The sequence below is a fragment of the Castor canadensis genome, chromosome 1 (assembly GCF_047511655.1).
Source record: "Castor canadensis chromosome 1, mCasCan1.hap1v2, whole genome shotgun sequence".
Taxonomy (NCBI): Eukaryota; Metazoa; Chordata; class Mammalia; order Rodentia; family Castoridae; genus Castor; species Castor canadensis.
Window position 1 is genome coordinate 8900691 of NC_133386.1, and position 13756 is coordinate 8914446.

At 42.3% G+C, this 13756-nt stretch overlaps 1 protein-coding gene across 4 annotated transcripts in view; it reads right to left on the reverse strand.

Annotated features, from left to right (window-relative positions):
* Positions 1-13756, reverse strand: part of Sytl3 (synaptotagmin like 3) — an 88321-nt gene that overhangs the window by 73701 nt on the left and 864 nt on the right. For 2 of the 4 annotated variants that reach the window (XM_074071290.1, XM_074071276.1), the window contains exon 1: positions 10223-10512. The exons of 1 other annotated variant lie outside the window; for it this stretch is intronic. The gene's annotated coding sequence lies outside the window, so the exon portion shown is untranslated. Of the gene's footprint in view, positions 1-10222; positions 10513-13756 lie in introns of those variants that run through there. One more of the 4 variants, XM_074071299.1, reaches the window with a different exon arrangement.

Below are 13756 nucleotides of genomic sequence, written 5' to 3' on the forward strand. Positions count from 1 at the left end.
TATAAGATAAATGTGTATATAAATATGATCACATACACTCACACATATGTAACATGTTTGCAGTAGTGGAACTGTTCAAGGGGACTAGGGGGAGCAGGACAGAAGAAGAAAATGATAGAGTGTGGGGAGCAGAGTAGGAGAAGCCTATGAGGACATAAGCACAGTTGTACTCAATATTCTGCAGGCTGAGTTTGGCACAGCCCCAGCCACAGAAGAGAGCAAGAAGGCACAATGCAGCTCAGCTGCTTTTCCTAAGTTGTTATGTTCAGAGAAGCAGGAACACAGGTTCCTCTTGTTACAATGTCACACCCCTCCCTGGAGAACTGTTGCTCATCTTCCTTGTTTACCATTGATTATAAAAGACTCGCAGAAGGAGGACGTGAGGCTTTTGGATGAAGGGAGGCTTTTGGATGGGGGAGGTTTTTTGCTGGGGAGGGGGTTTTGGCTGAAGGGAAATTGCTGGAGGGAGGATTGCTGAAGGGGGAAATGAATTGCTGAAGGGGAATTGCTAAAGAGGGGTTGATAGAATTCGAGACTTTAAGAAAGCTGAAGAGAGAACGTGGAACAGTGCGAGTCTAAGGAAAGAGACTTTAAAGAATAGAAAAGAAGCAAGGTTTTAAAGAATTGTAAAGGACTAAGGCCTTAAAGAATAAAGATAGAGAAAAGAAGCAGAGTAAACGAAGAAAAGAGTAAAGAGAAAAGAAGCAATAAGGCTGCTGTCGTCTCCATCCGAGCGCCCAGCACACCTGGCCCCACCTTTCTGTCTGTCTATCCTGTGTCCTTTCTGCATCTCTCATCACCCCCCAGTTAGCTCCAGTTAGGTTCAGTAGTAACAAGAGAGCAAGAAAAAGCTTGCTCCAATAGAGAATGAATAATATTGAAATACATTGCATCTGTGTATGAAGATGACACAATGAAAACACTGAAAGCTGTTGAATAATGGGGGAAGCTTGAAGGGTAGAGAGAGTAAAAGGGGTTGATCTGATTAAAGTACAATATATACACATGTGAAACACAATGGTAAACTGCTTCTGAACAATTAATAACATGCTTAAAATAATGAAGGACAGGATGTAAAACACGTCCTATTCTCAAATGCATACCAAAGGGAGTGGGGAGGGTGGATGACAGGGTAAAGGAAGGTGAATATGGCTGATGTACTTTGCATACTTGTATGAAAATAGAATAATGAAACCTGTTGAAATTGTTCTAAGAAGGGGGGAGGGGAGAGAGAGAGAATGATGGTGGGATGAACCTAACCAAGGTACATTGAAAGCATATATAGACATGCCACAGTGAACCCCCCCATACACTAATATGTGCTAATAAAACTGTTTTAAAAAGAGATTCCATCATTGTGGTTTCTCTATTGTTAGGTAAAGTTGAAATATTCTGCTCACCCGAATCGCAGAGGTTTTGTGACTAAGAAAACCCAGAGTGCTGAAAGGAAAGACTTGGCCTCTGGTCTACAGGAAAATACTTAAGTACCTGCTCTCCAAAGGCCTCCTGACCAAACAGTGAGAAACCACAGAGCAACAGAGACTCTGGACTCTGACCCAGCTGCATGGCATCTCTCTGTGCCACCAGGGGCAAAGCCTCATGCCCTCTTAGTTCAGGGTCCAGATGAGTAGGAGAACTAGTGCATCTTAGTCCCCCAAGGCTGAGTCTCTGGGAAAGAGGAAAGCAAGAGAAAACGTGTGACCAAGTGCCAACTACTCTGGAAGTTGTTAGCCATCATGTCACCCATGTTCCAAGCTCCATCTTCAAAACTTGCCCCTCAGCTCTCCTTGCTGTTTTCTTACTTCTTCTCTGCTGAATGTGCTTCTGGGTTGAGAGCTGCCAGGTTTGTCTGATTCTCAAGTGTTTTAAATGAATATTTTGCTCTTGGCCCCAAACACGGGATCTGAACACCATGCTTTCTGCTCCACCAGTAAAACTGGTCCTGGGCTGGCAGTGACAGCAGAAAGTGCTTCAACAGGAGGAACCCGGGGACCCTCAAATGCTCACCCATAGGTGATGCATGCATCAGAAATGCAGGATCCAACTGTCATTGCCAAACACCACCCTCACTCCATCTCTGCCTGCCTGTGGGCCTGGGAAGGGCCCTTTGCAAGGAGCAGTGGGAGCTGTGGCTCCCCCTTGTTGCTGTGAGCTCCTACTTACAGAGAAGACAATGATCCATCCATCCAGTCATACAGAGAGCGTTTGTTCAGGCACTGTTCTGGGTCCTGAGTTGTACATGATTTGACTGATTTGTCTTATTTTGTGGCAGTACTGAGTTTGAACTCAGAGCCTTGTGCTTATCTAGCAAGCCACTTGAGCTACACCTGCAGCCCTTTTGTCTTTACATAATATTTTTAGGCAGGGTCTCATTTTTTTGCCTGGGCCAACTGGGGGCTGTGATTCTCCTACCTATGCCTCCAGCGTAGCTGAGATTACAGGTGTGAGCCACTGCACCCAGTGACTGGTTGGTCTTTTATACCCTAACTTACTACTGATAAAAATATGATGTGGCTTATAATAAAAGCAAATAGAGAGCAAAATAAAGTCAGAGAGATATCAGCCATGAGAAGGAAAAGGGGAAAATAGTCCTGCTGGGAAGCTGGAGGAAAACAGCTGCTGTGCTTCAGCATTAAATTTCTGCCTGGCATGGTGGTTCACACCCATAATCCCAGCTATGAGGAGGTAGAGATGGGAAGATCTTAGTTCAAAGCCAGCCCTTCCCCCTCCCCCCCAAAAAAGTTAGCAAGACTCTATCTCAAAAACAAGCCAGGCATGGTACTTCATATCTGTAATCTCAGCTAGGTGAGAGGCAGAGATAGGAGGCTCATAGTCCAAGGTTGGCCTTGGGCAAAAACGTGAGATCCTATCTGAAAAATAACTAACACAGAAAGGACCATTGCTCACATGGTCAACTGCTTCCTGACAAGCCCAAAGCCCTGAGTATCCAGTAGCACCAAAATAAATAAATAAATAAATGTCTGACCTTCCTAGTAACCAAGGCAAAGCAAAACACAACAACAAAAATGAAAATGATTTTTATATAGTTCTGACAGGTGCGAAGAAATACAGAAGAACCTCTTCAAGGTGTAAAGGACTAAGACAATCAATTTCTTCAACAGTGGTTTGTCAGGAGACGCAAAAATGTGCTGCATTATATTGACTTCAAATTAAAGCCAAGGAAATGGTCTGCCATGACAGCTCACTGGAAGCATTTCAAATATGACTGTGCTTTCTAGAACTCCAAGTTGATGTGGGGACAAAGCTCAGGACACGAGGTCTGAGTATCCCAACCCATCCCATTGTAGTCATTCTTAACCTTTAGAGCCTTTGATTCTAGTTTCTTCAACCATTCAGCCAAAGTAGAGGTCTCAACTCTCACTTCTATAAGCCTTCAGCGACTCAGGGGACTTGGTAAACATCTACTACAGAAAAGCTGCCTATTGATAGATTAAAGTGTACATTTTTTTTTACCTTGGAGGTCCACTCTAAAACAAGATGGCTTTTCAAAATGATGCCATAGGTACGGCCTCATCCCAGGGTCAGTTGCATCAAGATTTAAAAGGTCAGGCAGGCATGGTGGTACATGCCTGTAATCCCAGCACTCAGAAGGCAGAGGCAGGAAGTTTGAGGCCAGACTCACATTTTTTTGGGGGGACTGTTTCAAAAAAATGTGAACAGAAGTCTAGGAGGATGTTTTCTTTCAGTTGACAGTGGCCTTCTAGTGCCCCACTATCTGGGCAGTGTTTGAGCCACAGGTGCTTCACTTCATTGGAAGTTGTTGTGGATTTCCCATGGGGACATCACATTCCCATTTAGAGACATGTGGATGTTGTGTTTTCACACTGGCAAAGAATTGTCTTGAATTTTATGGAAACAAAAGAATTATCTGGTAATAGAATTTAACCTTTATATAAACACAAGGTGTATTTTTGCATTGTTCTGAACTTTGTAGCAGTGCAACATAGTGTAAACTGAAGGAAGGACTACTTTGTTTCACTGTGAAGTTTAACAAGAATTGGTTACGTGTCAGAAAGACGTCACAGAGGGCAACACTGCTTGGGGTGCTGGAGTCACTAATGCCAGTACAGCAAGTCTGCACTTCAGATTTCATTTGCAGGATTCTGTGTGCGCAGACATCTGACTGCTTCACCATGTCCTCCGATACACTTTGCATCTCTATACAAGTATAAATTACACTATGACTCCTTTTATCACAGTAACGACTTTTAATTTCAGGATAGTAAAAGGTGAACTGCAAAGCATTTCTGATAAGGGGTGAGGATTGGATGTCATGCGTTTAAGAACCACTGAATGTGAGGATCCCATCATCCCCAAGGTCACTTCAGTCAATTACATCACTCTCCATCATTTCCACGTTTGTAGGAGAGCAGAGATGAGGGAATTAGAGGACTGGTTCATTATTGTTAAGTTGTGTTGTTTTAGGTTCAGAAACTTTGGTTTGATTGTGAGTTTATTTGCTTATGCAATAAATACCAGGTCTGATTTCTGGGATATAATTTTATAATTGAGAGTTCAGAGTTCCTCTCCCTTTCTTTTCTTTTCTTCTCTTCTTTTCTTTCCTTTCTTTTTCTTCCTTCCTCCCTCCCTTGCTCCCTCCCTTCCTTTCTTCCTTCTTTCTTTCCAGGGTCTATTATAGCCAAGGGGGCCTAAAACTCACAATCCTCCAGCCCCATCCTCCTGAGTGCTGGGATTATAGTCAAGAACCACCATACCTAGCCCAAGTTCCTCTTTCAATATGAATTCTTTAAATTATTTCACCTGCATCTCTTTGGTCCTCTTAAACTAGTGCCTTCTCTGTTAGGTTGACTGTGGGTTCTTACAAGTTTTGGGTCAGCTGCTAACTTAGAGATTCTACTCTACAATCCTTCCAACTCACTCAAAACCAATTCACTAAAAACTATTCCTGGCTCATAGTCTATTTATTCAAGACAAGTTGCCCTAGATAACAATTTGTGTTTTTTAAATAAGGTTTTAAAGTGAACTTCTTTCTGGCCAATAGAAGTTTCTAGAGTGTCAGATGGAGTTAATTAGTAAGATGAACAGGCCAGGCCCATGGTAAGGCAAGAAAGTCAGAGCTAACTCCATCCACATCACAGCGTTAAGGAAGGTATAGGGCACACTTACAGATTTGATTTCTAGACATCTCACATATTCTTCAAGCACACATGAAGAAGATTAAAGATGAAGCAAATATACTTCTCTCTTGGATGCTTTTCATCTTTGGACTGTTTTAGAATAAAACATGGAGGTAGTAAAAGAATTCTATGAAAATTAGTTTGCATGGTATTTGCTCCATGTGTCACCACACCATGGTGGGCTGGGGCTTCTCCATCCTCAATTCCCACAGAATGCTCAGCTTGCTGCACTGAACTCATTCCCTCATTCAAGAACATTCCTTGTGTAGTTCACATGCGCTTCCATTTCCTTGCATTTGTTCCACTCTTTCTCTGCCCACCTAAATTTCATTAATTCTGAGCAACAGAGGACAATAGCCAGGAGACACAGGCCGGGCCTGACTACCCTGTGAGGAGCTCTGCTCTACCACTTGCTGGCTATTGGTGTTCCTTTAACTCTCTGGGATTTAATTCCTCACCCACAAATCGACAGAAGTCCAGCACCCAGTCATAGAGCTGTGTTGCTCCGTGCATGGCGCTTGGGATGTTAGCTGTTAGCAGTGCTGGTAACAGCTCATTGTTGCTATTGTAAAGTCTTTAAAGAGCTACATCAATTTCTAACTAATTCAGGAACTTTCTCCTTATTTATAGTCAAAACCAATTGTTCCTTCAGCTTTAACCCCTTTTTACTCTGCATATTTCCCCATGGCAACCCTGATACACTCTTTTGTGTACTGGGTGTCTCCTTTAGTGAGGACATTGGGTTAGTCATCACCAGAAGGAGGTACCTGATGCCTGGCTTGAATTGAGAAACCAGTGACTATTTGACATGCAAGTTTACTAAAGCAGGAAACAAGAAGTCAAGTACAGCAGGAAATAAGGATAGTCAGGGAGCAAAGAAATGCCCATTTCAGAAAGCTTCAGCCTTTAGACACCTGAAAAACAGGAAAATATGGGCCACTTGCTAATTTGAAAAGAATGTACTAGAAAGTACTGCATTTTAATAATTTTCATACAGAAATTCACAGTGTCATAACTTGAATAATTAAATCACACATATCTATTTTCTGTGATTTTTTTTGTTGTTGTTGGTACTGGGGCTTGAACTCAGGACCTACACCTTGAGCCACTCCACCAGCCCTTTTTGTGAAGGGTTTTTTGAGACAGGGTCTCAGGAACTATTTCCCTGGGCTGGCTTCAAACTGTAATCCTCCTGATCTCTGCCTGCTAAGTAGCTAGGATTACAGGCATGAGCCACAGGTGCCCAGCTGTGTGATAGTTTTTATAATCTCACTGACTCAACAAATTCTTTTTTTCTTTTTTTTGGTCATTTCTCCCCCCTTCCCCCCGCCCCCTCCCTTATCTCCTTACCCCTCGCTACCTGGCAGAAACTATTTTGCCCTTATCTCTAATTTTGTTGAAGAGAGAGTATAAGCAATAATAGGAAGGACCAAGGGTTTTTGCTAGTTGAGATAAGGATAGCTATACAGGGAGTATTTGACTTAACAAATTCTTAAACTTTGCTTATGTTCCAAGTCCTGGGGTCAGGCTCTGTTCTCACCCACAGGGAGCTTAGAGGCTACCTCCTACCTCAGTGTCTCTTGCACAATTGCACAACAATGGTTGCTTTTGCATTGTGGCGCTCTACCCATCAATCTAATTGCATTTAACAGGTAAACATAAGTAAAACCTACAGCACAACTCCATACCTATAGCCTGTTAGAGAAGTATGCCACACCAAAACATCCCACCCCATTCCAGCTAGTTCAGGACTCTATCATGGACTCTCCAGCCATTTGTTAACCTCTGTGAGATGAAAGTCGCCTTCCTGTATGAAGTGGAGAAAACCATCCCTATTTTATAGGAAACTAAGTGAGTTGTCCAGGACAGCCCAGAGCAACAGCTGGAACAAAGCAAGAAGGACTCAAGTGATCCTTCTGCAGGGTTTTGTCTTACCCTTCAGGAAGGCCCTAGAGAGGGGAGGGGGGGGTAAAAAAAGCCATTTCTCTAGGATTGACAAGGACCCAGACAGCAATGGGAAATATTTCAATCTAGGCACACTTTTCCTTATCCTTAGGGGATACATTGCAAGACCCCTAGTGGATGCCTGGAACCAGAGACATTATCTAACCAGGTATATGCTATGCTTTTTCCTATGCAAGTATACCTCTAAAAGCTTAACATATAAATTAGGTACAGTAAGGGATTAGTAGCAATAAGTACTATAAAATAGAAGTTATACTAGTATGCTATAGTAAAATTTATTTAAAACATATGAATTTTGCTTATTTCTGGATTTTTCCATTTCACATTTTCGGCTCATGGCTGCTGGTGAGTAAGTGAAATTGTGAAGAGTGAAACTGGATTGGGGGCTACTACTGTATTTCCACTTTGTCTTTATCGAGTCTTGCTGTATCCCAGGGAGACTTTGACATCCAGACAAGCACGGTGTGGTCATGGGATTTAGTGCATCCATTTGACCAAAAAACTGGTTTTATTGTTCTTCCATGCAAGAATTGAGGACATGCAAACAAGTGAGACCCAACTTCTTATTCAAGAAGTAAACTAATCAATCACGACGTGGCAGGATGAGCCCACAAACTCAGGGATGCACAGAGAGGGCGAATGCTGGAGGGAAGGCAGGGAAAGAGGTGGGCAACTTTGCCAAAGGATGAAAACAATCATGAGCCTGTCAACAACAAGCCACATATAACATGGTGGTCCTGAGATTATCTGTCCTAGTGACCAGTTGTCTTGTGCATACTCAACGATGTTTGCACAATGATAAAACCACTGAATGATGCACATCTCAGAATACATCCCCATCATTATGACACGTGACTGCATCCAGTCATGTTCTGGGAGTTTGAAAGAATGTGTTCCTGGGCCTGACAATAAACTCTGACTTTGGCTTTGACATCTGGCAATGGGGTGCAGTACAAGAAATGTGAAGCTGAAGGAGAGAAGAAAAAGAGGTTGAGAAAGAGAGCGATTCTTTATTTGCAGACAGGTCCTTGTTTCTCTCATCTAAGTATGTATAAACAGTCTTGTGACCAAAGGACATGAATGTCTACCCATGCCTGAGCTGGAAGGAAACATGACAGCAGGGTGGAGAAGTAGCAAAGAGCAGCCATATGCGAGCCTGCGAGTGCAACTGTTTTCACCACCTGCTGTCGAGAAACTACAGAATATTCTCACAGCCTGCAAGCCACAGGCCTCAGAGACACACAGCCTGGTCGTTTCTAGGGGCCGCCTCTCCACCCCACTCTTCACCACAGCTATTTCCTTAAGAAGCCTCCAGTTTTAGCAGCAAAGACGCCTTCTGCCTCATACGCAAGGGAAAAGCTGAGTGGTTAAACTGGCCTTGACATGTTCCCTCTTTTCAGTTTGTGTAGCTTCTTCAGGGAAGAATATGACAACCACAAAAGACTATGAGCTCACCAAAGGAAGGTGACAAAAAGCACCTCTTGTCTTTAGTCCCAGCCCAAACTGGGCTCCTTATTCACAGGCTTCTAAGGTTCATTTGCAAAAATGAGGTAACGGGTATGTGTGTCCATCAGTCTGGCACAGAAGTGCAGACTTGCATTTATACATGCTGTCTCTCTTGTCACTCAATCAGAGGTGAATTTCTGGAAAGCCAGTGAAACCCAAGTGTTAGGATTCCTTACTTGCACAGCCCCAACCAAGGTCCCATCCTACCTGAAAGACTCCAGCAATGGTGTAAGCTTCCCATCCCTCAATACTCTGTACTTACTGCTCAAAGACACATGTGCGTACACTTGAATCCATACAACTTGAAGCTACCTGAAGGAGGATAAAATCCCTACAATTCACTGTTAATTCTGTCTATTCCTCCTCATTTGGGTAGATTCTTGCCAACATCCTCACAAAACATTAGTTTAGAATCAAAGTAAAAAAATGAAATAGAAACCCATGGTTTTCATGTCTTAAACTTGGCCTCTTCTTACAGAAGGGCAGAGATGGTAAGTAATAGTCCACAGGCATAGATACTATTCATAACTGTGGTTACACCGCTTGTCCTACCAACAGCTCCACTTATTAAGCACTTAATATTTAACAAGTACTTTTTTTGTGTGGTACTGGGCTTTGAACTCAGGCAGGTGCTAACAAGTACTTACATTGTTCCAACTAATCCTCATTGCAAAAGTATGAAGTAAGTGAGTGTGTGTGTGTGTGTGTGTGAGAGAGAGAGAGAGAGAGAGAGAGAGAGAGTGCAAAATTTGAGTAATTTACCTAAAAATTACACTGTAGTCTAGGTTTGATTGACTCCCAAATTTGGGGTTTCCTTTAGGTAGAGAAGTTAAGAAGTTACAGTCTCCCACTGTCTTGGCTGAGTAATGTTTTCTACATCGGTTCTAATTTCCTAATAGATCTTTAATATCTAATGTACATTTTCCTTTGACTATCTCACTCTTATCAAGATGTTTGCTTGGGGGTTAAAGAAGCTTAATTAAAAGACTTTTAAATAAGGCCCTAGATAACGTAATATATTTTGGCAATACTGCAGTTTGAACTCAGGTCCTTGTACTTGCCGGGCAGGCGCTCTACCATTTGAGCCACACTTGCAGCAAACTTAATTTCTTTATTATTAAATTATATTCATTCCACCCCTGAACCAGAGATTATAGGGATAGGGTGATCTAAGTAATCTGAATCAGTGAAGTTGATTCAAGCCAAAGAAAAAAATTAAATAACACTATCATCTGAAGAAAAAAATTCATACAGCCTGACATGGAGGCGCATGCCAGGCACTCGGGAGGCTGAGACGGGACGATTGTGAGTTCAAGGCTAGCCTGAGCTACAGAACAAGACTCATTCTCAAAAAAAAATCACACCATGTAGTTTAGGACAGTGTTTTCTGTTTTGTTTCTGTAATTAACTATGAAGTTATTTCCTCTGAACTATTTAAAAGATTGTTACATTTTAAATACATTTTATCCAATAAAGTTACAAGTCAATCTTCATCTCATTTGTTGTTGGTTTTGCTTCCCACCTTTTCCAAGTTATCAACTTAAGAAAAGTTACAATAACTGTAGTCTCTACCTGCCCCACCTCCAAAATACCTGCTCCACTGCAGACATGGATCCTCATCCTGCCTTCATCTGCTCAAGACAAGAGACCAGGAGTGTGCTCAGGAGATGAGGCGGTTCATTCTTCTTCACACAATAGCTGACCTGTTTCACTTTCCTCACTGTTGGGCACAGGCAGAAGTGGTGCATCCGTATGGCCTGCCCAAGCGCTTCTGTGGCTGCTCCCACGTCACTAAGGGCCCAGGCAGCAGAACCACCCCCAAACCACACACAAGCCCTTGGAGGCCAACATTTCACATTGTGAGCTGGAGGAAAGTAGTTAACCTAAAGTCACACTGTGACTGTGACTGTGTATGACTGTATTCCCATATAGAAATGTCTTATCTGTCATACTGTCCATGAAAATTCAAGTGGATCTGATGAAATATTTCAGCCTCCATCATAGAAGCCAGAGCATTTCCCAAGGGGCTTCACACTCCTCAGGTTCAGTGACTAACTACATCTCAAAGAGCAGCTGCCAACTCAAAAACCAATTCATAACCAGACTGGCATAGGCTTTATTGGGGTAAAACTTTTTGCACACTTAAAGTTTAATTTACTCTTTACTCAGGAGTAATTTACGTCTGACAGAGTACATAACAAGGCAATGGCCCAAACCTAGGAGCTGGATAGAGGAGAGGTTAAGAATTTTAAACAAAAACTATCGTTTAGAACAGAACACAGTTTACAGAGTTTACGTATTACCTATTACATAAGTAATAGTAAATAGTTTACACAGGCAATCTCTCTCATGTAACAAGACAATGACCCCAACCCAGGAGATCATCCCAGGGGCCAAACAAGCCCAAAGCTTTAACTTCCAACATTAAACTTAACCCCATCTTCACCCCCTGGATGTGACCTTCCCCCAACCTACTGAAAGTGAATTCCTTTTCTAATTAACTCTGTCATTTACATTTTATAGCTACCTCTGGTCTCCCTGTCTCCCTTATTTAAGATAAAGTCACTTCCGCTATTTGCTCCCCTCACAGAAGTGGGATCCTGAGAGTTAGAATGGCTGTGAGGAAGACTAGGTTAGAGAGGAAACTTTGAGGTGAGACAGACTGAGTAAGCATAAGCAAATCGCTCAGCCTCTCTCTGAGCCCTTTTCCTGGTAATCCTCCTAACCTCACCTTCCCAATTAGCTAGAATTACAGATGTGAACCACCAGCGCCTGGTAGAACTTTCATTAAATGAGGATGGAATTTGGCATTTTGCCTAATAATTTGTTATGTTTATCGTCTAAACTATTTGTTCACTCACACATATATCAAGTACTCCCTCTGTGTCAAGCTCTGAGCTGGGTTTTGTGCTACAAAATTGACCCCTCTCAGCCTCCCGAGTGCCTGGCATGCGCCTCCATGTCAGGCTGTATGAATTTTTTTTTTCAGATGATAGTGTTATTTAATTTTTTTCTTTGGCTTGAATCAATTTCACTGATTCAGATTACTTAGATCACCCTATCCCTATAATCTCTGGTTCAGGGGTGGAATGAATATAATTTAATAATAAAGAAATTAAGTTTGCTGCAAGTGTGGCTCAAATGGTAGAGCACCTGCCCAGCAAGTACAAGGACCTGAGTTCAAACTGCAGTATTGCCAAAATATATTACATTATCTAGGGCCTTATTTAAAAGTCTTTTAATTAAGCTTCTTTAACCCCCAAACAAACATCTTGATAAGAGTGAGATAGTCAAAGGAAAATGTACATTAGATATTAAAGATCTATTAGGAAATTAGAACCGATGTAGAAAACATTACTCAGTCAAGACAGTGGGAGACTGTGCTTGCTAGGCAGGCACTGTACCACTTGAGCCACTCCTCCAGGCCCAAGACACAGTCTTGATAGAATATTTTATAAACCTGATTTCTGTTAATGGGAAGGTTTGGATTTTCTAGGCATATGTCACTTTGTAGTGCTTTGGCAAATACAGGGATCTCGCATACTCTTCCCTACTGACGTACAGGCAGCAGGGCTAAGGAACTGCAAATCAGTAGGACATTCGTTGTTCACTAGTTGCATATCCAGCACTTCCTATCTTCCGAGAATGAACACACATTAGAAGCACTGGCACATAAACACATTGGCTCATAAATCTTGTGTTCAGCTATGTTTTTGAATGATGTTTAGTTTCTGTGAATCTTGGGTTTATTTTTCAATTTGGTGGTTAGTCATAGATTGGCAGGTAATGTATGCAATCACTCTTTCTTCAAGTTAAGTCACTGAAATACAAAATGTAGAAATAAGGACTTTGTCAATGCCTTTTAAGAAGGATCACGGTTCAAGGCCATCCTCAGCAAATAACTCACCAGACCCCCCCCCCATCTCCAAAATGACTAGAGCAAATACGGGAGGTGTGGCTCAAGCAGTAGAGCACCTGCTTTGCTAGCATGAAGCCCTGAGTTCAAACCCTATTCCCACCAAAAAATAAATAGCAAGAAAGTTAATTAATTAATATTCTTTGATAGTTGAAATTGAAGAGTGATACCCAGTGCATATAAGCTGGAGTCACGTCAAGTTTTGTAAATACACACTCACATGTTCTCCATTGACCTTTAGTTGCAATATTACTTAAGATCTATGCACTATTTTGGCAGTCATTCAGGAAACTCATTTGAACTAGGAAGTTTCTAAAAGGCTGTGAAGGAAATGAAATGGATGTCCCAAACTCCACACTCTTTAATCGCAAATGTTCACTAAGAATCCTGCTTTGCCCCTTACTAAGACAATCAGCTAGTAGAACTCAAGGCCCAGAACAAAGCAAGAAGAAGAAAATTAGGAACGTTAAAGGCACTTAGTTGGCTCAGGATCATGGTAGGGCAGAGGGCCTGAGCCAGCTAGTCAGAGGACGCCTAAAGAGGGACTCAGGTGAATCTCTGAGAATGGCAGAAAGAGAAAATCAGAATCAGAATCAGAATCAGAAGTACACCAGGGCACAAGACTAAAACAGGTGAGTTGAAGCCAGGTAATAAGAAGGGAACTTAAAAAGGTAAAATAAAGTTCAGAAACCAAGGCGCAGAAGACCAGGTGTGGGACAGCACCCAGCCCACCCACTGGGTCTCCCTGCTTATGCCAAATACCCAGTGCAGAGCAGCCTTAGGTGGGCCTCAGCTCTGCCCTCTCCTGGCGGCTCTGTGTCCCACAAGGAGGCACTCTACTCTCTAGTTCTCTCCATTTGGGTCTAAGGCAGAGCTAACAACCCTAGAGAAATCACTCATTCATTTGATGAATTTTAACTGTGTGCCTTCTGTAGGAAGGCATACAATAGTGAAGAAAATGAGTCCTGCCTGCATGGAACGTCAATTTAGATGTAAAGACATCCTAAGCAGGCAGCCATAAATACATCCTTCAAAGTGAGAGAAGGGCTAGGAAAGGGACAGGATGCAGGCTAGAGAACAATGAAGGGCTGCCTCCAGGGAGAGATTTGGAGCTAAGAGCTACTCAAGCTTAATCATCTGAAGACCATCAGGAAAAAGTCTGTAGACAATAGCATTGGAATTATTGCCTTATGGCAAGGCAAGATGGGAC